Source organism: Myotis nattereri, assembly GCF_964212035.1.
Source record: "Myotis nattereri genome assembly, chromosome: 2".
Taxonomy (NCBI): Eukaryota; Metazoa; Chordata; class Mammalia; order Chiroptera; family Vespertilionidae; genus Myotis; species Myotis nattereri.
In genome coordinates this window covers 115,321,938-115,349,499 of record NC_138076.1, presented here as the reverse complement: position 1 = coordinate 115,349,499, position 27,562 = coordinate 115,321,938, and the positions used below count along the sequence as shown (strand labels likewise).

General features: G+C 41.5%; 1 protein-coding gene and 1 pseudogene across 3 annotated transcripts in view; one reads left to right on the top strand and one right to left on the bottom strand.

Moving 5' to 3' along the window:
- Positions 1-896, bottom strand: part of LOC308513827 (cyclin-Y-like protein 1) — a 118,827-nt pseudogene extending 117,931 nt beyond the window's left edge. Inside the window, exon 1 of the transcript in view lies at positions 810-896. The product of the transcript in view is annotated as a cyclin-Y-like protein 1 (transcript). The remainder of the gene's footprint in view (positions 1-809) is intronic.
- MTUS2 (microtubule associated scaffold protein 2) overlaps positions 1-27,562 on the top strand; it is a 503,374-nt gene that overhangs the window by 56,277 nt on the left and 419,535 nt on the right. The window lies entirely within an intron of this gene.

The following is a 27,562-nucleotide window of genomic DNA, read 5'->3' as shown; positions in this document are numbered from 1 at the left end:
ATATTATTATTTTTTTATTGTCGAAAGTTTTACATATGTCTCTCTTTTCCCCAATTAACCCCCCCCCCCCAAGCCATTCCCACCCTGGGTAAGCCCCACCTCCCCAGTGTCTGTGTCCATTGGTTAAGCTAATATGCATGCATACAAGTCCTTTGGTTGCTCTCTAACCTCCCCTCCCCTACCATTTGTCTCTGGATCTGTTCTTGTTCATCAGTTTATGTTGATCATTATATCCCACATATGATTTAGATCATGTGATATGTATCTTTCTCCGATTGGCTTATTTCACTTAGCATAATGCTCTCCAGTTCCATTCATGCTGTTGTGAATGGTAAAAGTTCCTTCTTTTTTTATAGCCATGTAGTATTCCATTGTGTAGATGTATCACAGTTTTATAATCCACTCATCTGCTGATGGGCACTTAGGCTGTTTCCAAATAGCTATTGTAAATTATGCTGCTATGAACATAGGGGTGCATATATCTTTTCTGATTGGTGTTTCTGGTTTCTTGGGATTTAGTCCTAGAAGTGGGATTAGTGGGTCAAATGGGAGTTCCATTTTTGACATTTTGAGGAAACTCCATACTGTCTTCCACAGTGGTGATTGAAATTTTTATGTTAAAAAATACTTAGAGCTTAAGGAAGAATCCAAATGAAATATCTTTATTGTTTGGGTAGTAAAACAACAACAATCTGGATATTATTTCCATTTTCTGAATGGTAGGACAAATGGCCTCAACTGGAGAAGTAGACAGATGACAGAATGTGGGAGGAGGGAGGAAGGTCCTCTGGAGTGGAATTCCACCTCACAGCTTCGCTCATCTCTTCTTCAGTGAAGTTCTTTGCTGGGCCACTCAAGATCTCTTCACATTGGTTGCCATGGTCATCAGTGTCCATGCTTCTGGTAATGATTAAGCATGTTGATTAGTTTGGATTTATCAAGTTTGTTTAGATTTGCAGTTGGTCAAGAATGGTGGTTAGGAAGACATAGAAGCAGCTTCTAGGAGCTATTAGGGTAATAAGACATTGGAGATTTCCAGGAAGGGAAGGAAGCATGTGACCTGATTCATGCTTTAAAAAAATGACTGTGATTATGTGTGGAGAATAGACTGCTGGGTCCAGTAAAGAGACTTCTGTACAAGGAGTCTGCATAAGAGAGAAGTGGTATGGATGCTGGTGATCATGGGCAGCTGAGAAAGAGACTGCGGAAGAGTACATTTCAAAAGATGTGTTGATGGATTTGAGGGGGATGTGAAGGAAAGAGAGGAACTGAGGAGTACTTTTAGATATATGTTCAGAGCAATTGGATAGATGTGCTTTTTACTTACTTGAGCAGACTTAGAGAATAGTAAGTTTTGGGGAGAAAACCTGAAGTTTTATTTTGAATATGGTAATTTTGAGATCCATAGGGCATCTAAGGGACATTTTGTGGGGCATAAGCAAACTTGAAGGGATAATGAGTGTGAATTTTCCAAATTTGATGAAAATAGATACAGAAAATTTCACAAACCCTAATACACTATAACTTCTACAGAATAACAATACAATTGACAGCTGACATTTAAAAATAGAATCAGTGAAAGCCAGAAGACAATGAAATGATGTGTTAAAAAAGATAAAGGAAAATCACTGCCAACCTAAAATTCTATATGTAGTGAAAATATCCTTCAAAGACAGAGGCAAAACAAAGACTTTTTTTTGACAAATGAAAACTGAAAAAAGATATTGCCAGCATACCAAAATGGAGGTATGGAGATACAGTGAGGATTAGTATATTTCAATGACACATCTTTGAGACTCTTAAACATGCTGTAAGGAAACATTTGCTCCCCTCAAGGAATCTTTAAGGAACATCCTGTTTTCTCTGCCCTGTGTTATTCTCATTTCTTTGTTAGGTTAACCCACTCTGGTCATCTGGATGGAAGCACAAGTGTCATTTCTCTGGAAACCTGTGATACCCAATCTATTCTAGCATGAGGTCAAGTCCTTCTGTAAAGACTGCCATATGTATCCAAATATTAATTATTAAAGCCTTCTACAATGTTGAATAGGGAGGTTATTATCATCTATATATTTAAAAGCCTAAGCGACCATCGCAACTGAAACCACAGAATGGACAACTGAACAGGCTGTGTGGGGCGACCAGGCTGGCAGGGGGTTAGTGAGGGACAACCAAACGACTGAGCAGCAGGCTGCGTGGAGTGACCAGGCCAGCAGGGGGGCAGTTGGGGGCGACCAGGCCAGCGGGGGCGGGGCAGTTAGGGGCAATCAGGCAGGCAGGCAGGTGAGCAGTTAGGAGCCAGTGGTCCCAGATTGTGAGAGGGATGTCCGACAGTCAGCCATCCCCTGAGGGGTCCCGGTTTGGAGAGAGTGCAGGCTGGGCTGAGGGGACCCCCTCCTCATTGTGCATGAATTTCATGCACTGAGCCTCTAGTCATAATATAAAAATATATGTGAATTAATAACGTATAAAATTAGTACCACTTAAAAAAAACCTCTTGCCTTAACATTAGCCTCCATCTCCATTCATCATTTTAATGTCTTATATTATTTAATCTTTAGTTGATAGTTGGATATTTACAACAATGTAGTATTAATTGATTCCAAAGAAAAATTACACATATTGTCAGCTATGCAGAATTTCAGAAATTTTATGATGGTGATGTTAAACTACTAAAACTGTGCATGTACTATGGTAATGACTAATAAAGAGCCAGCAGAGGTTTATGAGTTCATAGTTGGAATAAGATGTAATGGGCAAGGATTTGTAAATCAAAGAGCTACTCTAAGAAAATTATTTTTTTTTATAAAAATCACCCTCTTTATTATTGTTTGATAAAAGTTCAGAGTGAAAATAAGGTTTTGCATTATGCGGTTGTACAGTATTTTGGGGGAATTGTTATCCAGCTCTCTAATCAACACTTGATTCGTACTTTTGCTATAAGAATGATATTTAAAAATATTTTAAATAGATTAAATAAACTTTTTAAAAGACCATTTTCAAGATAAAGCATTCAATTTATTTTGTGTAAGAAATCACACAAAACTTAAAACAAGGAACATTTATTATCTATCATGGTTTCTGTTAGGAATTTGGGAATGGTTGACTAGCTAGTTCTTTTTGGGGGCATCTCAGTTAATTGCAGTCATATATTAGCTGAGGCAGCAGTCATCTATAGGTGTGACTAGGCTGCAATGGCTCCTTCATATGGCTGGCTGTTGGCCTGGGGCCTTATTTTCTCTTCATGTGGGTCTTCCTATGAGGGTGCTTAAGTGTCCTCATGGCATGATGGCTAGCTTCCTTCAGAGCAAGTGATTCAAGAGGCCAGAGTAGAAGCTTTAATGCCTGTTTTGACTTTGAATAAGAAGTCACATACTGTAACTTTTACCAACTGTTAGTCACACAGGGCCAACTCTGGTTCACTGGGGATTGGACCTATTGGAGTACAAGAATGCCAGGAGTTATGGATCATTTTAGTCAATCTTGGGAGTTGGCTACCACATAAATTATTCTTTTTCTTTCATAACTTATTATAAAATTTTTTTTTTCAAATTCTTTTTTAAAGGCTCCAAACTTTTATTTTATTGATTTTTTACAGAGAGGAAGGGAGAGAGATAGAGAGTTAGAAACATCAATGAGAGAGAAACATCGATCAGCTGCCTCCTGCACATTACCTACTGGGGATGTGCCTGCAACCAAGGTACATGCCTTTGACTGGAATTGAACCTGGGACCCTTCAGTCCACAGGCTGACACTCTATCCACTGAGCCAAACCGGTCAGGGCAAATTTTGTTTTTTTATAAGTGGGTTCATTTCAAGGGGCCTTGATTTGGTATCAGTTATTCTGAGATAAGTAGAACCTCCCAAACTATTGTTTTATTTTTTCCATGAGGTTATTTGTTATCTCTGCCTCAACAATGCTTTATGAAAGAAGGGCCCAATGGCACAGTACCTGGCACATAATAGGTGCTCAGTAAAACTGTATTAAATGGATGAATAAATGAATTCAATAGAAGTTACCTGCTCTTGATTAGAGAAACTACAAACTTAGATTAAATAAATTTATTTATTTTTATTTTCCTGGGTATGCCTTTATGTTGCTGCTGTAATAAGCCTATGTGCTGAGTGTTTTGTATTCATATTAATGTTTAATTGTAAAAGGTCAACTTTGTAGAAGAAAAAATAAGCCATAAATAAAATTAGTCATCTCTCAGTATCCTTGGGAATTGATGAATAGTTCTGTGAATAAAAAATCTGTAGATGCTCAAATCTCTTATATAAAATAGTGTATTTGCATAGAACCTATGCAATCCTCCTATACACTTTAAATTATCTCTAGATTAGTTATAAAACCGAATACATCTCTAGATTAGTTATAATACCCAATACAACGTAAATGCTATGTAATTAGTTGTTATACTGTTTAGGAAATGACAAGAAAAAAAGTCTGTACAAGTTCAGTACAGACACAGTCATTATGGGCCTAACTACATAGTATACATAAGCAAAAATGTAACATGTTTTTGGAATATTTTCCATCAGTGGTCTGTTGAATCCGTGAATGCAGAACCTGTAGATACAGAAGGCTGATGCGATTGGATTGATATGGATTTAGCTTCTTCCTAGGGAGAAAATTATTCAGTTAAATTCTATAATTGATCACTTGGTGTCATTAAAGAATATTGATGGCCATTTTGACAATTTGGGATTAGTAAGAATGATAAAATTGTATTTTTAAATGAAAAAATTGGTTTTTCTTCATTGATGTTAAGAACGTATCAGTAAGTTAGAATTATTCTTATTAAATGATTTGCAGCAATTAAGTGATTATTTTGTAAGTTTGCTATTTGTAATGTTCTAGAATTTGTTTTATTCATTGCTTGTTTTGCCTACTAAAACCTGTTTAATAGATTTTTAAATTTAAAATTTGATGAGAATTGAATGGGTGTCAGAATACCAGAAAGGACCAAATTCTTCCACTATTCCTACACTGTACACTGTTGTTCTGAGATGTAGTTATTTAAATGCTTCAGCTAACAGCTTAAATAGGACTCTCTGAAGAGAGTTTAGTCCTTTTAATCTTCTGCCTCATCTCTGCCTACCTTCAAAATTAAGGAACCTAATTTTTAACATGAATCAGTCTGTGTCCCCCTTCTGCCAGATTATAAATGTGAGCAGAGACTGTGTCTGCCTTTGAAGAGTTGCCTTTAGACATTTGCACAGAACATCCCGTTAAGATTGGCTAAATACTGAGATTTACTAGCACCCATAGATACGGAAGCTGAGAGGTAGGGTAGGATTCAGGGTGACATTATTGGGAGATTCCAGCTCCATTTCTGTATGAGCCCCCATGTCCTCAAGTCAGTCTACAGATGGCTGCAGCACTTCCAAGCCTCTCATCTCAACACACGAGGAAGAGAGCTACCTCCTGGAAGTCCAAGAAGATTGAGGAAGAACTTTTCTAAAGGTTCCCAGGAAAAGCAGTCTTTGGGTGTCTTTGGCCCAGGTTGAGCCACAGCCCTATTCCTGAACCCATCTCTGGTGATGGGAGTGGGATTTCCCTTGGATCCATTGGACCCACTAGGGGTAGGACCAGCTTCTGGGGAATGCACGGGAGGAGAATGCACTGGAAAATATCAGGGTCTCTTTAGGAAGGAGGAAATGCATGCTCGGTGCACAACCAAAACAGTATCCTCTACACCAGCCGTGGGCAAACTACGGCCCACGGGCCGGGTCTGGCCCATTTGAAATGAATAAAACTAAAAAAAAAAAAAAGACCGTACCCTTTTATGTAATGATGTTTACTTTGAATTTATATTAGTTCACACAAACACTCCATCCATGCTTTTGTTCCGGCCCTCCAGTCCAGTTTAAGAACCCATTGTGACCCTTGAGTCAAAAAGTTTGCCCACCCCTGCTTTACACTCTCTGTTGTGGCCCCAGTACCTAGAACAATGCCTGGTATGTAATAGGTTGGTAATAAATATTTATTAAATTAATTTACTGTTTTATTTTTGGTTTTATTTCCCAAATTCTATGATTGTTTTTGTTTTCTGGAAGGTTAATATTTATACATTGCTTACTATTGTCTTACTTTTAAGTGCTATTAAAATAGTTATTTAAATAGCCTGTTGCTATTTCATAATTAATAGAATTATTAAAAATAATTTATAGTTAAAACAATGTGGTAGATATATGCTTAGACAACTTTGCTAGCATATCCCTGTCTGAAGGCTCATTTTTAGTAAAACTAAGAAAGAAAATCTGATCCATTATTTATAACTTGTAAGTCAGAGAATGTCATGTTATAATAATGGCATTTGTAGGAACCATAAAATATCACATCACTTGTCGACACTTGTTCAGGAAGAGAAGTGAACTAGTGTGAGGTTCCTATAAATCCTGTAACTAATGTAGTGGTGATGATGGTTTGGTAAATGAATCAGTGGGAAGATATTCAGAAGCTTCCCACTGATCTGTAGCAATATGGGTATATTTTATCTCTTGATGTTATAAACCAGTGATGGCGAACCTTTTGAGCTCGGCGTGTCAGCATTTTGAAAAATCCTAACTTAACTATGGTGCTGTGTCACATATAGAAATCTTTTGATATTTGTAACCATAGTAAAACAAAGACTTATATTTTTGGTATTTATTTTATATATTTAAATGCCATTTAACAAAGAAAAAAACAACCAAAAAAATGAGTTCATGTGTCACCTCTGACATGCGTGTCATAGGTTCGCCATCACTGTTATAAACTATAACTAAATTTTTATATTGCTGGGGCTGTTGTTAGTTTACTTAAAATAAATTTAGCATCCAGATAATGGATTCTGATTTGTGGCCACGGTGCTTGTTGTCCTATAGGCAGCACAGGTCTGAGAGGTGCTGGCTTCTGTTTCATCACATCCCAAAATGTGCAGGGTTTGCACTTGATCATTTGAGTAATGCTTGGTGGATTAGGGTGCATGCTTTATGGCTCTAAAGGATTTCAATTGATGTATATGAGGATCAAACCTACTTTCTGGTGGCCTTTAGCTATGGCCCAGAATACTTTCAAACACTGAGCTTTGTGGCTTAAAAAATATTAGTTTCTAGAACCAGTGGGGAATGAAGTTTAGTTATTATTTAAGACCTTCCCCCCTCCCCCCACTGTTATGTTCCTCTATGTTGTTAATCTCAACGAGGAAATTCAAATTTTAGAGCCTAAATGTAGGGTCGTGGTGTTGAGGTTGGGCAGGGTCTGTGTGACACCGTTTTACTCCTGGTCCACTATTTCATGTACTAGTGATACGAAAATGTTGCTGTTCAGCACTTTACCTTGGGGCTCCCCTTGTTTGAATACATTCTTGAAACATCATTGCTGCAAGTGTGAGAGAATGACTTTCCCCTGTACAGGGTAAATTGCTTGGTGTGCTTTAAGAGAATGTGAAATGACTTTCATTAAATAATGGAGCCCCTTGATGATCTAGCAGAGGTTGACAATTGATGGGAGTGAGAAAAGGACTCTCTAACGTGAGGTGGAAGACTTTCCTTTTAGTACTCAGTGTCCAGTTGATATTGATACTAGGGATGTATCCCAGCACCATTGGTGTAGCTATGTGATTTTCAGGGTCAGTGCTCAACAACACATGAGAGGAGAACAGAGCAGGTAGAGGTAGATGAATTGATTCAGCTCAAGGAGATAAGGGGACAAGAAGTTGAAGGTATCTTACCTAATAATAGACAAACATGTAAATTGACTGTATCGTTGCTATGCCAACCAGCCAATCAGGAGAGTATGCAAATTAACCCAACAAAGATGGCGGTTAATTTGCATACATAGGCACGATCGGCCTGGGTCCCGGGAACATCCTCGGGACCCAGGCCGCTCCTAGCCTGTAGGCCCGTGCATAGGCCCTGAGCAGCCCGGGTCCCAGAACGCCCCCAGCCACTTTGGGCCTATGGCACAGGTGCCAAGGGGATGTTCCTGCCCCGTGGCCGCTTGTGCGTGTGCCAAACAGCAGCCTGGTTCCATGCCCCCCAGCCCAGCGCCCATCACAGGGGCGAACAGGCCAGGCCAGGCCTCCCTGTGATCGATCACGGGGCGAACAGAACAGGCCCCCCCGTGATCGATCATGGGGTGAACAGAACAGGCCTCCCTGTGATCCCAGGCGAAGAAGCCGTTCTGCTGACCAGCCTGCACTATGGACCTGTTTGGGTGGGTGGCGCAGAGTCCAGGGCCTCTAGCCTGCAGCCCCGGGAAGTCTCCCTCTTTCCAGAGTTAGGAGCACCAGCCCAGGTCCACCCAGCACCGGGTGCTGACTGCCGGGGTGAGTTCCTGCAGGCTGGGGTTTGATCCCTTGGCATTAGCAGTAGGAAACCAGTGCCTTTGTTATTGCTGTGTGTCTGGGTTTTAAGTGGACAAATGCCTGGCGGTCCCGGGCGCTAGCTTAGCAAAATCTTTTAGGAGGAGAATTCTGTCTGGGTTTCCTCAAATTCCCTCAGCCACTACTCACCCCTCTGTAAAGGTGCAGAACAAGTGAGGCCCCTTAAATAAAAATCAGAGGTCTCCAGCAACGGTGGGCCTCTCTCATCACAGTCATTTGGACTGGATGGCATTTGAGTATTTATCTAGGCACCATGACAGGGAACACACAAGCTCAAGTCATGATCCCTGCCCTTAAATAATTCACAATCTTATTAGAGCGAGTGGCTGATAAAAGCGCAATAATGACATCAGAATGTAAGGCAACAATACAGAGAGGAACAGAGGCAATTGCTAGGATAATTTTCCAACAATTAGTACAAAGAGGATGTGCTGTGAATAAAATAAAAATAAAAATATGTGTGGAAGCAGCTGCTTCATGAGTGTGGGACCCCTTCCTATTTTAAAGGAAGCTGAGTTCCATGTGAGCTGGGTGCTGTGCTGTGATAGCTGAGGCACAGGACCAGGGAGGCCCCAAGGGCACTGTGCTTTGGTATTTGAGTCACTCTTTACTGTTCAGTGTGATTCATTTCTGCACGCCTCAGTGTTGTAATAGTTAAATCACTAGAATAACACATCTTGCTATAAAATATTACTAGAAGAGCAAATGATCAGGTGACATTGTTATTTTCTATAAATGAACACAATCTCTGGTATGCTAAAGTGATAGGTATTATAGAAATACTCAGATAGGGAGACCTACAAGCTTGATTACAAGTGAGGCTTACTATCACAACCCAAATTTATTGCTTAAAAAAAAAAAAGCAGGGAGCCAACTAGAAACTGAACCAAATATAAGCCCTTGAAGGGCAAATGTAAATTGGATAAGCTTTGCTATTACAAGAGCAAGAAGAAAAAATTCAGATGCAAGAATGAGATGCACACTGCATCCACTCTAAGTTGCTGTTAAAGAAAAAGAATGATATACTATGAGAATACTTAATACAGATTGTAAAGAGATTTGTTCAAAGAGGATTTCCTAGAGTAGGTGGTATTTCAGTTAATTTTTTTAAATGTGAAGAGGTTAACTAGGTAAGAAAAAGGTGTAGGGGTCCCAAATTGCAGAGGGTACAGGCGGGGCTGAGGTACTCCCCCACCCCCATGCACGAATTTTGTGCACCGGGCCTCTAGTTTATACTAGTAATATCTGAGATAATGAATTAGAGGTGAGGCAAAGAACCAGGAAGAATTTGATATGTTGAAAGAAGGCAGAGATTCAGCCTGAAAGACTCCAGTCACCAATTCATTAAAAAATTAGGCACATTTTCTGAAACTCTATTTCACCATTATTTGATTTTTTTTTTGTTCAACAAATTTTGGTTAATAATATGATTTAAGAAAGAAATTTATGTTTATTGTGCTCAACTCACATCAATTCTGAAAAATATTATATTTTAAAAAGCATTTACTGTTGGTGAAATTGAAATCTCATTTCCCTCCTGTCTGCTCATTATTACTTCTTATTTGCATATTACTTTAGGCTTATTTCTCACCACCTTCAGGTGGCCCTGTGAGACCTCCTAATGACCTTATTCAAATCTAGTAGCCTGGTGCACGAAATTTGTGCACATTAAAAGGGAATTAGTTAGCGGAAATATTTTAATATTGCTATTTGCCCTTTCTCTATAATAGAAATGTGAGAGATGAAAGGAAATTAGTAAAATGTATATGAAAATAATATATAAATTTATTAATAAATAAACAGTAACAAAAGGATATAACAATAACAGAGGCATGATATAAAAATGATAAAAACATGATATGGAAACAACAAAAACATGATATAAAAACAACAGTCATGCAAACAATGACTGAAAAAGTGATTAAACTTATTCTAATATCTCCCTGTACACCACATTAAGAGTGAAAACATTTTCAGAGTGCTTGATTAATTTCCCTTGTGCTGAAGTATTTAGAACTTCAACTTGAACATCACATGCTCTTCGAACTCGTGAGAAAGCAACATATAACTGACCATGTGCGAAAACGGGTTGAGGTAGGAATATGCCTACTCTGTCTAGAATTTGTCCTTGTGATTTATTAATAGTCATCACAAATGCTGGCATCACGGGAAACTGTCATTGAATCAATTTAAAATGGGAGGCCAATGTCAGATGGGGACAAATCAATTCTTGGAATCAGAACAACCTCTCCCTCTGAAGATCCTGTTAATTCTTCAGCTTCGATAATGTTAGGTCATAATCTTTTGATAATAAATCTGGTACCATTACAAAGGCCCCATTTACTACTAAGATTTCTCAATGGCATGCACCCACTTTCAATTTTAATTTATGACATGGCATTCCCAAAGGAGTAATACTAATAAGAAATTCGATGGAAAAATTTTCCTTTTCAGCATCATCTGTGGAATCAATGGAATCATCACTCACATATGTGTGAAAATCTCCATCGAGTATATCCAAAATTTCTTCATTTGCTTTTTGAATGTGCTCATTTTTTGGACAAAGAATTGCATGTTTAGATATATTTTTAATATTATCTATAGATACAGTATTTCCAAAAGTAGCTTCAATAATAGATCCATTATAAATCATCTCACAGGGGATTTCAATAATATCCATTCCTAAATGAAAACTGCTATCAAGTTTGCCATCTCCAAGTTTTACTAACCATTCACTATAAGCAGAATCCTCCGATCTCATATTTGTTTTAAGAGACAACTTTCTGAAACATCCCCAAACATTGCAGTACTTTAAACTCGTTTGTACTATGGCCGATCGCATCGCATGCGATACAATACTGAGACATTGTCGAAAATCCCCTCCAAGAAGGAGAACTTTCCCACCAAATACAACGTTCCAATTTCTCTTAGTAATCTGTCTATGGCATTTATAGCATGACTGGATGTCATGGTGCATTCCTCAATAATGAGAAGTTGGGCCTTTTTAATAGTTTTAGCAACTTCACTGTTTATATCGAGTCTAGAAATTGAAGTTACATTTAGTGGAATGGGTAATTTATATTGGGAATGAAAGGTGCTTCCACTGAGAAGTAAATTTTCAGCAATTCCTGTAGATGCTGTGGGTAAAACAGTACTACCACGACCTCTAATATAATGTATTAAAACTTTATAAAGATATGCCTCCATGCTCCTAGGGCTGGTTCCTGCCTCAAACCTCACCCTCCCGGGAAACAGCTCGGGGAGGGCACAGCCTTTGGCAACGCGCCCCAGTACTCAGTGCGGCCATGCTCCAAAAGAAAGCAGGTTCCTGCCTCAAACCTCGCCCTTACCGGAAACAGCTGGGGGGGGGGCACAGCTGTAGCTAAGAAGATTCAGGACTCAGTGCAGCCACGTTCCGAGGGTGGGTTCCTGCCTCAAACCTCACTGCCCTCATGGGAAACAGCTCAGGGAGGGTGCAGCCGTTTCCAAGACGACCCCTGCACGATTGACTTCCTTCTGGTTGGTTGAGCCTCGGTCATGACGTTACACCCAGGGTTTTTATATAAATAGATGTCAATACATCCCAACATGTCCTATCACTATTACTTAGGCTAATGAGAGAGAATAAATATAATTTATTAAGTTCAGAATAAATCTAGCAAGGTGGACCCCTGAGTATTTATGAAACATAGCTATAAATGAATAAAGTAAAGCATTAATAAATTTTGTAGTTCTATTTTGGATTTTGTGAAATGGAAATGCAAAGTCTGGAAATCAGGTAAAAACTCAGGTATTCATGCTAACAACTTAGATGATAACACTGTGTTTATCCACTAAAAACAAAAGTTAGAAGAAAAGGAAAATTCAGTGTTGAGGATCTATATATTTTATAATAGGAAAAATAAATTTTAATGTAAAATATGCATGTTTTTGAATAAAATTAAAACCAGTTACCATCAATTATACTACTCAACAATAATCACAGATAACATTTTGAGTATTTTATTCCAGATTTTCTTTTTTCTGTGGAGAGATTCTTTCCTTTTATTATGGTTGGGTTATTTTTAGTAAGTTTCAAACATTCATGTTACTTGGAAAGACTAGGCAGATGGTGGAAGGAGAGAATGGTGACAGTTTTACTCATGGTTAACAGGACAGCATGGTCTATTGTTGAGAGAAATCTTACAAAAGGTAGAATTCTGAAATAGACTATAGTTCCATACTTGTTTTTATAATAAAATATTTTTAATAGAGCTATGGCTGTAAAAATTAAGTGCTTATGGAAATGGAGACCTAGAGTAACCAAGAATACAGTTGGAACATTTACACTACCAAATTTGGCAATGGCCTAAGGATAGACATACTGATCAATGGGACAGAATAAAAAGTCCAGTGATAAACCCACACATTTATGATAATTTATTTTGACAAAGGTACCTAAGTATTTCAATGGGGAAAGGATAATCTTTTCAATGAATGTTGCTGGCATAATTGGCTACCCATATGCAGAATAGTGAACTTAGACTCTTACTTCACACCAAATACAAAAATGATCTCAAAGTGAATCATTTACCTTAATGCAAAAGTTAACCCTACTGAAGTTTTTTTTTATGTATGACTTTGCATTAGAAAAGATTTCTTAGATACCACATCCAAAGCATTAGTCATATAGGAAAACATTAATAAATTAGACTTCACTAAAATTAAAAACTTCTGCTTACAAATGACACAATAAAAAAATGAAAAGACAGCTACAATTAAAAAGTTTTGCTCTGCAAAAGATCCTCTTAAGAGGATGAAAAGATAAGCTACAGATTGGGAGAAAGTATTTCTAAACCATCTACCTTAAAATGGGCAATATCTAGAATATATAAAGAACTCACAAACACAACAGTAATAAAACAATTCATTTTAAAAATGGGCAAAGGACAAAGACATGAACAGACTTCACAGACATTTCAAATGACTGAATGAGTTTCTGTACACTAGGCTTTATCTTAACAGATTTGATTTGGGTGTTTTAAGAAAAGCATCATTCATAGATTGCTTTTTATCTTGCTCTGCAGTGATCCTGTTTTTTTATTTTTAAATACATCATCTGGTAAATATTAGTGAGGAAATTTGGCAAGAATACAGACTTCTGTGTTTAACTAGATTGAAAAATGTTCTTGGCAGCTGAATTATGCCAGGAGGCCGACAAGGAGGTGAGCGTTAGTAGTGTTTACTCTCTGGAGAAAGGGGAGAAAAGGAGCTGACATTGACTGTCGGCATTTATTGAAGCCTGGGCTCCAACTACTGTGGTAGATACTTTTATACTGATTTTTATTGCCCTATTTTATGTCCTTTGTAGGGGGGTTAAGTGTTCTCCAGAAGAGGAACTTGAAACCCAGAAACATTCAGAGTCTTTCCCAAGAATAGAGGGCTGATGAGTCCCTGAACCAGGATCCAGACTTATTTGGTAGAGGCAGCAAGTGTGCAACCTGGGGCAGGTTTTGCAGATTTAGGAGTACGCTGGTCTTTATTCCCTTTATTCATCTTTGGCTCTGGATGGCCCTGTTTATAAGCAGGACATGCTGATAGCATACATGCATGGATCAATCTTAAAGATGAATATTAAATACTATATTTCAGAGAGTAGATAAATATCTGTTGATTAATTTATATTCAGTAAATATTTATTGAGTCCTTAATTGGTACGAGGCAATATTTTGGGAACTAGGGATATAACAGTGAACAAACCAGACCAAAATCAAAGAAAATAAGTAAAATATATGTATGTCAGATGATGGCAAGGATCAGAAGGGAAGAGTGATAGTATGTGTTGGGACAGGTTGATATTTTGAATAAGGTCATTAGGGAGAGCCTCACAGGGCCACCTGAAGATGGTGAGGAGGAAGGCTTGCAGATCTATTGGGGAAAGGCAATGGCAAGTCTAACAGCCCTGAAAGAAGCCGGTGTGTCTGGAGCACAGTGACTGGGTTGGGGTGGGGTTGCCGTGGTTGGAATGATGTCAGAGTAATACAGGGGTGACATTGGAAAGGGCCTTGGAGGCCATCGTTAGCACTTTTGCTTTACTGGGGGAGATGGGATGAGGTTGGAGAGTTTTGAGCAGAGGTGTTATTATCCAATTGAGTTTTGAAAGATTCACTTCTGGGGCTTTGTGGAGAAGAGAGGCTGCAGGAGACAGAGGGAGGAAGCAGGGATATCAGTTAGAAGGTGGGTGCAATAATGCAGACAGGAAATCACAGAGGCTTGGATCAGATTGGTGGTTGTAAAGGTGGTGAGAAGTGGTTGAATTCTGGTTATATTTTTCTGGCTGGGCCCACAGGACTTGCTGATGGATTAGATATTGAGTATGAGAGATCAGGAGATTGAGAACGGCATAAAGTTCCTTGGCCTAGACAGATTGAGGATTCCATCAGCTGAGAGGGGCTGAGCATGGGAGGGGCAGATCAGCAGCTTGGATTTGGATCAGTATGAGATTTCTCAAGGGAGGTGAGTGTTGCCTGTATGCAAACCAGTATTGCAGCACCTTTGAGTAGACAGAAGTAAGTATATGATGTAGTTATTGCTGTCAAGGAACTTGCTGATAAATTAAGGGAGTTGGTGCATAAATTTTAAAAGTATGTGATGCTTTGTTTTGTTTTGTTTGTTTTTTCATCATGTTAACTCTCACTACACTCAAACCACAGAGATTGCTTTTACAAACCAAGGGGGTCTTATTTGTTTCTCTTGCATTGGCCCTTTTAAATAAGCAAGACTCCAGGTACCAAAGGCAACCAGACATGCCATTTCCCAGCAGTGTGCTCTGACTATGTGGAGCTGCCCACCCCAGTCTGCCTCACACTTTGGTCGCTAATGCTCATTATTTCAGCTTCTGAGTTTGACCTCTCTTCCATTTGACTCCCTTGTTTCAGAATGGGCACTTTATGCTGCTTCTCTAGCTCGATCCCTGGTTCCCTCTTTGTGATTGCTTCTCACCACTATTACTCTCCTGGGTTTGATGATGCCAATTTAAAATTCTCATCTCGCCCAGTCTAATCCAGCTCCTAGGATCTTCCTGTGGACCACAGGCCCTCAGGGCCATGTTCTCTCCACAGTGGGAGTGGTGGGACCTGGAGGTACTGATCTTTCAGAGCGCACCTCTGAGGCTGTACTTCTTTCCTTAGAGCAGTAACTGAAGAAGTGCATTAGAAGTGGGGTAGGAATCTCTTTGAATTCCTTCACCAGAGTCCTTGCAGTATGTGAAGTTTTTAAGTGATAAGGACCAAAGCTGCTTGAGAACTTCAGAGAATAGTCAACATGGGATAGAGCAGTCCAGGATTAGGTTGACTGTGGTGAAGAACTAGCATTTTCTCTTGGCTCTGAAGTGTTTGTAGGGTTGGCAGTTCAGAGGTTTGGGGAGGTACAGACATCAGAATGCCAGTGGCATGGATTAGGTCATCATGGCCAACATGAGGTTTGAGATGGAGGGCAGAGGTGTTAAGGTTGAGGAAGGCCCGGGGGCCTGCTAAGGAGTAAACTAAGCCGTGATCGAAGGGGGTTGATTTATGTAGTTGACCTGATTGAATTACTGCCTTAGGAAGTTTAATCATCCTCCTTAGGGTTCTTGGAAGTAGGCCTCTTGGGTGTTTTAATTATGCTTCTTCTCTGGGCAGTTTCCTCTTTATTGACTACAGTTTTCCTGATACACTTGCTCCTTTTGGCCCCGGGATGCTACTAATTCCTGATTAACCTCCAGTCTCTCTGATGACAGCTCCTTCCTCATTTACTCAGGAAATATTTATTGAGAGTGCTTTGCGGCAGACCTCATGCTGGACCTGGAGGACAAAGCAGGCATTAGGTAAATCACCCACACCACTGCATAATTTCAGTTTTCTTATGCCTTATGAAGGAAAACTACAGAGCACAGAGAAGGGAGTTTGGGGTGGACCCCCTGAGGAAGAGGCTGAAGCCTGAGTCATGTTGGGCGACAGGAAGTGGGAAGAGCACTCATGCCCAAGAGCCATGTGTCAGGCCCTGTGATGGGAATGAACCCAGGAAAGAAAACAAGGGTGGGTGCAAGTGCTGAGCTGTGAGGGAGGGTCATCTGAGTCTGTGCTCGGACCTCTTCTCTCGGGCCACTCCTCTGGGAGTCTCATCTCTTCTAACCTGTCATCTGGGCAGTTATTTTCACATCTCACCTCTCCCATGACATTTAACCTTCCTCCTCACCAGGCTTCTGCACCTGCCGGTCCTAAAGGCATGATATACTCAGCATGTCCTAAACTCTAGGAAGTAGATTCTCACTCTGCCATTTCTCAAGTAAATACTAGATGTTTAACTTGGGCCCTTACTTTTCGTCAGGCCTTTCTCCTTGTCCCAAATACTGTTTCTGCTTCTCTTTCCTATCAACACATAACTCAAATGTTATTGTTTTGCAAAACCTTTTCTACCCATTTATCCCCCTACCTGTCTTCTGAGGCAGAGGAATCAATCTTATGATCCTATAAAACACTGTCCATAGCTCTATTAACATGATTGATTTGTACTATTGACCGTTGTATATTTGTCTGTGTTCTTAATGGATTGAGTCCTTCTAGATCTTTTGGGACTCAGAGTTTTAGTAAATAACTTTTATGAGCAGAATTAAATGAATATTGAAACAATGATGAAAATGCTCTAAATAGGACAATGAAAGTAGAGAGACAGGGTAGAATCATGTCTAATATAGAATGAGAGTATATTAAATGAAGAAAACCCATGCATCTGATTTTCCGTTTGGCATCTGAATCTGGGGTGCTGGTTATTCCAGAGAAATTGGTCCCTTGAGATGTTACAATCAATTTTTGGGTTTCATCCTTTACATTTAAAATTGCATTGTTGATGTCTAAGGCAAAGGGTAGGGGACAAACCTCATTGTTTGGAAAGACCAATTTAAAAAAAGAAATAAAATCGTATGCTAATTCATCCCCTCCCCAAGAAAAAAATGTAATTTATAGTGAAGTCTGATAACCAAGAATCTCTTTGGAAGTAATTGGCATTTACTGAGGTGCTTCATCTAATCGATTTATTTTGATTTCTTTTTAATTCTTTGTGATGATGGAGGTGACAAGCTCATTGTTCCCTTGTTCTTGATTCTTCCCAGAAGGGATAGCTCTTCACATGCTTTCCGTTCTGTGTCGTAGGCTGCAGGCAGCAAGAAAGGATCTCAGTTGGTGGCATTCCATTCAAGGGGGACGAAGTCAGCAGCGTTTAGAGGTTCACTTAGCTTGCAAGGATGATTGAATTAAGACATGCATCGCCTACCCCAGAGTACTTCAGCTCATTCGCACAGTAGCATTTCCTCTTCTGTGCCAGCTTCAGGCTTGCAGGTAAATACTCATTATTTCTGACTGCCTAATTATAGCGAAGTCATCACAGATTTGGATGAGCAGCCTACTTATTACATCATTACTCTGTTGTAGGGCATCTGAAGTTGCAAGGAAGCGGACGTGCACACTGAGCATGGGTGTCCTTTGTGTTTGAAGCTTCTTTGTTTGCCCTCAGCTTATGTACAGTATTTATTACAAATAATTATTGAACATAAAGCAGTACTTTATGCTGCATGCTGGGATTTGCATTTCAAAAGAAAGGGTGAGGGACTTTTTTTTTTTTTTTTGTCTTGGAGAGAGGGTAGCTGTTGCTGAGAAGACATGGGAAAAATATTATACTCTAAGATGCTGTAAATTGTGATTCTAAGTGTTTCCATAATAAACAACCAGTAGCAATAAGGATAAGAGCTCCAAAGAGTACCAAATAGAAATGGCATGACCTCACTAAAGCCCCCCCCTTTCATGTATGTTTGTGTTTTCTGCTGTTATGTGGAGTTTGAGTGTGAGAAGGCATATACAGTCCATTGTAGTGGGAGTGGAGAAGGTTGGGGAGGGGATGCAGGGGGCCTCCAGTGATACTTAATTAGGGTCTTGGCTATGTTTGTCCATATCTGCATTCAGTGCCTGTTTGGGAGGACTTAGCAGGAAAGTTTTTATGCAACATAGCAGCTTTTTATAATACCATAAAGCATAGTATTGCCCCTTAAACATCCTTTATGTTGGCCATGTAGCTTCATTTCTAATGACTTGTACTCTGTTACCCCAGAATGGCCTATATTATAGGAGCTCTTGGTGGTTATAGCATAATCCCAGAAGATGGCTTGGAAGGGGACTTACTAAAACATCTAGACAGGTATATTTAAAACATAGTGATTCGAGTGCTGCATTGATGATTTTTGCCATATCTGAGAGCTACATTCACTCTTAATTAACACTTTTTCTCTAGATTAGATCCTATGTTGGGTTTAGCTTCATCCTAAGAATAATGTTTGGATTTCATAACGTTGCAGCTTGGAGTCTGGAGCCACACCGCTGGGGTTCAGTCCTAGCTCCGCCTCTGACTGGTGCAGTAACCTGAGAAGCCTCTCCGTCTCTCCCTGTCTCTGTTTCTCCAAGTGCAAGATGGGGATAATTATACTATCTGTCTTACAGGGTTTTTGTGGGGATTAAATGAAAAGATAGAATGTAAAAACAGTTACAGTAGTAAGTGCACAAGCCTAGCTATTGTTATTATTTATATATCCTATCTAATAAAAAACAAAAAGGGTAATTGACCATACCTTCGCTACGCTTCCCATTGACTAATCAGGGTGATAGGCAAATTAACCGCCAAGAAAGATGGCCGTTAACCGCCAACAAAGATGGCAGTTAATTTGCATATGTAGGCACAATGATGGGAGGCGAAAGGGGAAGGATGGAAGAACAGTGATCGGAAACCCAGGTGGCAGGCAAGAGCTGGGTGGCAGGGCAAAGGCGGCCCTAAGGGCCCCCCCTGGCCCTGGATCGGAGGGGACCACCTTTGCCCACCCCCTAACCCAGGGGTGGGCAAACTTTTTGACTCGAGGGCCACAATGGGTTCTTAAACTGGACCGGAGGGCCGGAACAAAAGCATGGATGGAGTGTTTGTGTGAACTAATAAAATTCAAAGTAAACATCATTACATAAAAGGGTACGGTCTTTTTTTTTTTAGTTTTATTCATTTCAAACGGGCCGGATCTGGCCCGTGGGCCGTAGTTTGCCCACGGCTGCCCTAACCGGTGATCCTGATTGGAGATCACGGGGCTGCAGGCACAGCGGCGGCACCCCGGGGGCCGGGTGCTGACACCGTGCCTGTGGCCCCATCATCACCATCGTGATCGGAGATCATGGGGCTGCAGGCACGGCGGCACCAGGGCACCCCAACACCTGACATGCAAAGGTCGGGGATGAAATGACTTTTCCCAACCACATCTGCAAATATGGGATTCCTGGGGAAGGCATCATTGAAGAGTTCACAACAACTCTCTTACTGGGCCAGGAAGAAAAAAGTTGGCAATGGAAACAATCCCTTACATCAAAGTTAAGGTCCTTCTGGGTAAAAAAGAGTATTTCCAACGTAAAGGAGGGAGCAGGCAAAAAAATAGGTTCTCATGACTTCCACTGAAGTTTGAGCATATGACAGAGTCAAAGCGAACATACAAATTAAAACAGACAGTGGACATTCAAATGACCTGAATCAACTGTCACTGTTTGTCCCAATAGCAGCAATGCTTATGTGATAATATAGTTTAAAAAACACACAAAATAAGTCACATGATAAGAGAGATTTGGCTTCTAAAGTAAATTGAATATGTTCTTTAAAAATTCGGATGTCCTCCCCTCTGACTATAATTCTTAATTTTCCAATCAAAAAATTACCCCAGGTGATCCAGTAACATGTAGAACTCCAGTAACCTAACTTATTTAAAAAAACAAACATCCCAACCAGTTTTAAAATATTTAAATTGATATTTTAGGGTTAAAATTATAGAAGATATTTAGATCCAAATATATTTTCTGAATAGAAAATATTTCAGTTTTTGATTTAAAAAAAATAAACATAAAAAAATATATGTGACACATTTTCCCAAGGAACTCTGAATTAGTACCTTTCCCTCTAACTTTCTTCAAATTAAGAGAATCTATGGAGTTCCCTATACTGCACAAGTTTTAATGAAAGAAAATAAGACTTTCTAAGAGCATCAAATACATGTTTTCTTATTTACAAACATATATACTCTTCTTTCTCTCTCTCTCTCTCTCTTTAAAATATATTCTTACTGATTCAGAGAGGAAGGGAGAGGGAGAGAGATAGAAACATCAATGATGAGAGAGAATCATTGATTGGCTGCCTCCTACACGCCCCGTACTGCAGATCAAGCCCACAACCTGGGCATGTGGCCTGACCTGGAATCAAACTGTGACTTCCTGGTTCATAGGTTGATGCTAAACCACTGAGTCACACCAGCCGGGCTTAATTCTTATTTATAAACTAGGGGCCCGGTGCACGAAATTCGTGCACTGGGTGTGTGTGTGTGGGGGGGGGGGGAGAGTGTCCCTCAGCCCAGCCTGCCCCCTCTCACATACTGGGAGCCCTCAGGCATTGACCCCCATCACCCTCCGATCGCCTGATCGGCCCCTTGCCCAGGCCTGACGCCTCCGTCAGAGGTGTCAGGCTTGGACAGGGGACCCCCATCTCCCCCCGATCACTGGCTCTGGCCCCCGCCCAGGCCTGAGGCCTCTGGCCCAGGAATCATGCCTGGGCAGGGGACCCCCATCTCCCTCTGATCGCTTGCTCCACCCCCCGCCCAAGACTGATGCCTCTGATCCAGGCTTCAAGCCTGGGCAAGAGGACCATCATATCCCCCCAATCCCCAGCTCCGCCCCCCACCCAGGCCTGATGCCTCAGCCAGAGGAGTTGACCCTCATCACCCTCCGATCACCAATCACCAGATCGGCCCCTTGACCAGGCCTGAGGCCTCCGGCAGAGGTGTCAGGCCTGGGCAGGGGACCCCCAGCTCCCCGCGGTTGCAGGCTCCGCCCCTGCCCAGGCCTAACGCCTCTGGCCTAGGCTTCCGGCCCGGGCAGCGGGGACCTGCAGTGGCAGCGGGGGGCACCGTGACCTTGGGCTTCGCTTTAGGCCCAGGCAAGGGACCCCTAGCTCCTGGGACTGCCAGCTTTGACCATGCCCAGCTCCCATCGCTGGCTCCACCCCTACTTCCTGCTATCACTGGCCAGGGTGGCAAAGGCGCCTGATTCTCCGATCATGGCTGGGGGGCAGGGCAAAGGCGGCCCCAGGGCCGCCTTTGCCCTGCCCCCCAGCTCTTAGCTCCCCCCTGGGTTTCCGATCACTGTCAGTGGCAGGGGGCTTCTTCCTGCTTTCCCTTTCGCCTCCCTGCATTGTGCCTACATATGCAAATTAGCCGCCATCTTGTTGGCAGTTAACTGCCAATCTTAGTTGGCAGTTAATTTGCATATAGCCCTGATTAGCCAATGAAAAAGGTATTGCCGTACGCCAATTACCATTTTTCTCTTTTATTAGTGTAGATTCATTCCAAGGACATATACAGCTTGAAAAGCTTTGGAAGTAGTTTCAAAAAAACTAGCTTTTAAGTAACAAGAAAACAGTTATAGAAGAAAGTTTAAATTAAAAGAAAAAAATTGTTTTAATTTATTCAAGAGTGGGAACATCCTCCATGAAAATGTATACCTTGACTGTGGATGGCTGGGTGGCCTTATCACACCTTAGGAATTCAAATGCTTTTTGCAATGAAAAGAAAGAGAGTTTCATCTCATTTCTCTCCCAGGGTAGATGTCTGTCAATAGAAGGTAGACATCAATAAAAGGAGGGGCTTGCATAATCAATCCAGAAAGTCAGCAATCTATGAATAATCCAGAACCGAGTATTTATCTCTTCTGCCACACACCCTCCCTCCCAGCCAGTGAGCAAGATAATTACTCTCAAGTCAAGCTAAGTGCCCCCCAGTCACAGTGGCCCAATGCTGACATACAAAGCATACAAATAATTCTCACTCTGGCATAAAAGTGACATCTTTCTTGGAAGAAAAGCAGATACTGTAAATTTCTCAAAGTCTTCCTGAAACATTTTTTAAAGTAATTTTTACTTCTTTAGAAAAAATGCATACATGGCAAACCATCTGTAATAAAAGGCCCATTCTATAAAATTTTACCTGGTCCTACTCATATCTGCAATCATAATCATATTTACAGACAAATATATCTATACTAATAAAAGAGTAATATGCTAATTAGACTGGGAGACCTTCCAGGAGACCTTCCAGATGTTCTTCTGGACAAAGCCATGGTGGCAGGGCTGAGGTAGAGGCAGTTAAAGGCCAAGAAGGGAGGGCAGTTGTGGGTGATCAGGCTGGTGGGTGGCGGGGCCATTGGGGGTAAGCAGACCAGCAGGGGGGCCAGTTGGGGATGAGCAGGCCAGTGGGGAGGGAAGGTAGGGGCAAGCAGGCCAGCGGGGGGGGGGCAGTTTGGGGTGATCAGGCTGGCAGGGGGGCATTTGGGGGCAAGCAGGCCGGCAGCGGGGCAGGGGGAGTTGGGGGTGAGCAGGTCGGCAGGCAGAGTGGTTAGAGGCAGTCAAACAGGCAGGCAGGCAGGTGAGTGGTTAGGAGCCAGCAGTCCCGTATTGCGAGAGGGATGTCCGACTGCTGGTATAGGCCCGATCCCTGTAAACTGGCAGTAGGGCATCCTTCGAGGGGTCGCAAATTGGAGAGGGTGCAGGCCAGGCTGAGGAACACACCCTCCCCCGTGCATGAATTTCGTGCACTGGGCCACTAGTTTTTTCTAATAAACATGAAACTGTTTAACCACTTAAAAACTCACTCTTATGCCAGCTACAATTAGATGACATTCTACTTACAGGATATGTATCTTACTTGAAGAAACATTGATCATGTCATTTAGTCATATAGCTTTTATGTGCTTGGTCCTGTCCTAAATGACCATGGACTATGGCCACCATGGATTCCATTCCTTAGGCAGCTCTAATGGAGCAGCCCACCTCCATGGGGACCCAGAGCTTCCTCCCATGGACTCCAGTTTCCCCTTGACAGCATGAGAATAACTCTAATATCTCTTCTCCATTAGAGTCCTTTACATGATTGTAGAAAGCCACTGTGTCTCCTGGTGGCTTCTCTTCTTCATTTCTACAGTGTGTCAGCTTGAAGCTGTGGGAGAAGAGATTTGTCCTAAGGCACCTCAGATACACTTTTAAAAAAATTTGTCTTTGTTGTTGAAAGTTTACAGATGTCCCTCTTTTTCCCCCGAGTTGACCCACTCCACCCTGCTTCGGCCCCCTTCCAAGGCCTTCACTGCATTATTGTCTGTGTCCATGGACTATGCATATCCTATATAATAAAAGGCCAATATGCAAATTTTCCCCACGGGCGGGAGTTTGACTGACCAGGAGTTAGACGTGCATTGACCACCAGGGTGCAGTGCGGAACATGGTGGGCGTTGGCAACACAGCGTTGGCAGCGGGCGGCAATGAAGGCGCTGCTAGCCCCAATGGGCCCAATGAGAGTGGAACTGTGGTGGGATGGTGGAGCAGGTGAGCAGGCAGTGCCAGGCCAAGGCGAGTGTGAGTGGGGCCCCGATCGCCCCGCTGGCCTTCCCACAGATCGGCCCTGATTGCTGGCCAGGCCTACGGACCCTACCTGTGCACGAATTTTGTGCACCAGGCCTCTAGTATGCATATAAGTTCTTTGGTTAGTCTCTTGCAGCCCCCCTTCCCTCTGAAAGAATATATGCACCCCTGTGTTCATAGCAGCATTACTTACAATAACTAAGATCTGGAAATACCCAAGTGCCCATTAACAGAAGAATGGATAAAAAACTGGTACATTTACACCATAAAATGTTATGCAGCTGTCAAAAAGAAGCTGAGACAGCATGGAGGAACCTGGAGAATGTTATGCTAAATGAATTAAGCCAGATAGAGAAAGACAAGTATCACATGATCTCACTTATACGTGGAATCTAATGGGATACACTTTGTTGGTACCAGTTAGTGTTTATAAAACCTGTGGGCACGTGGAGCCTGGAAGCATCCAACGTCTTTTCAGATGCAAAAGTTGCAGATGGAAAGTGGATACTGTCAACATTTTCATTAAAAGCCAGAAATGTTAATTTGAAGAAGTCTTGGAAAACTGGTACCTGTAGCTGCCTCTGTGAAAGGTGAACTTGCTTTTCTCTGTATACTCTTTTTCCTTTCAAAATTTATATGTGCAGTGGTTACCTATTAAAAAGACTTCACATACACATACAAGAAAAGTAGAATCAGACTATTGGAACTGGGACATAGCTTTAAAACATAATAAGAAGTAGTTTGTCAATGGTCAGTTCCTAAGTGAACAAAAAGATAATAAATATGTGTAGTGCTCTTAAAGGAGAATATAAAATAAATAAAAATGACAATAAAACCTCATCTGTAGGCTGTACCCTCCCTTTTCCTGCATATTCTGTTTGGTTTGGCTAATTCCTACTTCTCCTTTAAGATCAGCTCAGGTGTAATTTCCCCTGGGGAAGCATCCTTTTATATCCTAACCCTCTCCACCTGGCTGTGGCCAGGGTCTCCCTTCCTGTTTCCTGAACATCCTGTGCAGGCTTCTAGAATTGCATGCTTCTACATACTGTGGCCAATTATTTTTTAATTGAGATGTAATTAACATGTAATAATTTTAGGTGTACAACCTGACTTTGTATATATTGTGAAATGATTACCACAATAAGTCTAGTAAATAGTCATCGCCATATATAGTTACAAAGTTGTGTTTGTGATGAGAACTTTTAAAATCTGTTCTTTCAACAACTTTCAGATATACAATACAGTGCTTTAACTGTAGTCACCATGCTGTACAATATATGCCAAGGACTTTTTTATTTTGTAAGTGGAAGTTTGTACCTTCAACACCTTTCACCCATTTCACCCACCTCCAATCCAAACCTCTGGGGTTTTCAATATCTTGCTCTCTCTCCTCTCCTTCTGGCACCCCCATAATGTGAATGTTGGTACACTTGAAGTTGTCCAAAGGCTCCTTACACTATCTTCATATTTTTGGATATTTTTTCTTTTTGCTCGTCTGATTGGGTGCTTTTTGCTTCCTCATATTTCAAATCATTGATTTGATTCTGTGAATGCTCTACTCTACTGTTGAATCCCTGTAAATTAGTCTTTATTTCAGTTAGTGTATGCTTAATTTCTGACTGGTCCTTTATCATGTCTTTGAAATTCTCACTAAGATTTTTGAAAATCTCTTTAAGTCCCTTGAATCTCTCATTAAGTCCTTTGAAGCACTCATTAAGATCCTTGAGCAACCCTATAAACATTGTTTTGAATTCTGTATCCACTAGTTTGCTTGCTTCCATTTCTTTCACTTGTGACATGTTTTTTTGTCTCTGCATTTTGGTTGCTTCCCTGTGTTTGTTTCTATGTATTAGGTAGAGCTGCTATGTCTCCTGGAATTGGTAGAGTGGGCTTGTGTAATAGGTGTCCTACAGGGATCAGGGGCTGAGCCTCCCCAGTCACTTGGGCTGGGCCCTTTAAGTGTACCCCTGTGTGAGCTGTGTGCACAGTCTTGTTGTAGTTGAGCCTTAATTGCTGTTGGTGTCACTGGGAGGAATTGACTTCCAGGCCAATTGTCTGTGAGGAACAGCTGCAACTACAGTGTAAGAGCTGCTGCATAGGAAATACCCTTATGAAGCAGGACTTGCTTCAGTGGGGCTTTGGTGCTCACTGAGTCTGCCACTTGAGTGTGATGCTTGTGGATATGTAGAGATGTAATTTGGTATGGTCTGAAGTTGTTCATCAAGTGTGCTGACTCTGGGGCCTCCCAGGAGATGCAAAGTCAGTCAATGCCTGGGGGCACCTGGCAGAAGCTACAAAGAGATCTGTAGATGGCTGTACTTGTATTGGGCTTGGAAATACCCAGGCGAGGCCCAGCTGTGAAACAAGGCAGGCTGGTGTTAGTGCCAGTTCTTGGTCTTTCTATTGGTAGGTTTGGGGCACACTGCCACCAGCTGCTGCTTGTTTGAAAGATTTTAGAAAAGTCTGAAGCCTGAGCCAGAATAGGCCATTCATATAGAAAAACAGCTGCTGCTTGTTTGAGAGATTTTAGAAAAGTCTGAAGCCTGAGCCAGAATAGGCCATTCATATAGAAAAACAGCTGCAAACAGCTTGGGTGGGCTCCAGATTGGATGTGGCGTGGTCTCAGGGAATCACCAGGGCAGAGCCAACAGTGGGGCCACACTAATGGAGACTCAGATATAGCTGCCAGTCAGCTCTGTGATGGGGGGAGGTCTCAGCACAGGAACAATGACCCCTGCAAGCAACCCCATCTGGGAGAAAGCTGCCCCTGAGTTCCTGCCCCCATGTCAGACAGTCTAGTTCAGGGATGGGCAAACTCTTTGACTCGAGGGCCACAATGGGTTCTTAAACTGGACTGGAGGGCCAGAACAAAAGCATGGATGGAGTGTTTGTGTGAACTAATACAAATTCAAAGTAAACATCATTACATAAAAGGGTATGGTCTTTTTTTTTTTTTTTTTTTTAGTTTTATTCATTTCAAACGGGCTGGATTCGGCCCGTGGGCCGTAGTTTGCCCATGGCTGGTCTAGTTCCTCCCCATATGCCTTTGGATCTCCCAAAGCTGCTGCCAGGTGCTGGTGCTCAGAGGAACTGGAACCATGTAAACTGGTGTGCTGGCCTTTTAAGAGGAACTGCCTGAGGTTCCAGCAGCCTCTGTTTCATTCAGCCACAATCCTGGCTGGTTTTTACAGCCCAAAGTTGCTGGGACTTCTTTTCGCAGCTCTGGAACCCTGGGCTGGGGGTCAGGTGAGGAGCTGGGACCCCTTGCTTCTCATGGGAGGCCCCTGCAAAGATATCCCTCCCGATTTAAATAATGCCACACTTGGGTGTTGGATCAGTCTGTTCAGTGCCTCTCCCCTTCCTACCAGTTTAGATGTACCTTCTTTACTTCTCTAGTTGTAGGACTTCCATTCAGCCAGCTTTCAGGCAGTTCTGAATGATGATTGTTTTGTATTTTAGTTATAATTTTTATGTGGTTGTTGGAGGCAGCATGTATTGGCTTTACCTACCCTTCTATCTTCTGTTGGTGATTTTCTTTGCTGTGCAGTTTTTTTAAGTGTGATGTAGTAAAACTTATTTATTTCTGATTTTGGTGACAAATTCTCCCCCTGCCAAATCATCATCATGACTGATGTCAAGGAGCTTACTGCTTATGTTTTTGTCAAAAGTTTTATGGTTTTAGGTTCAAGTCCTTAATCCAT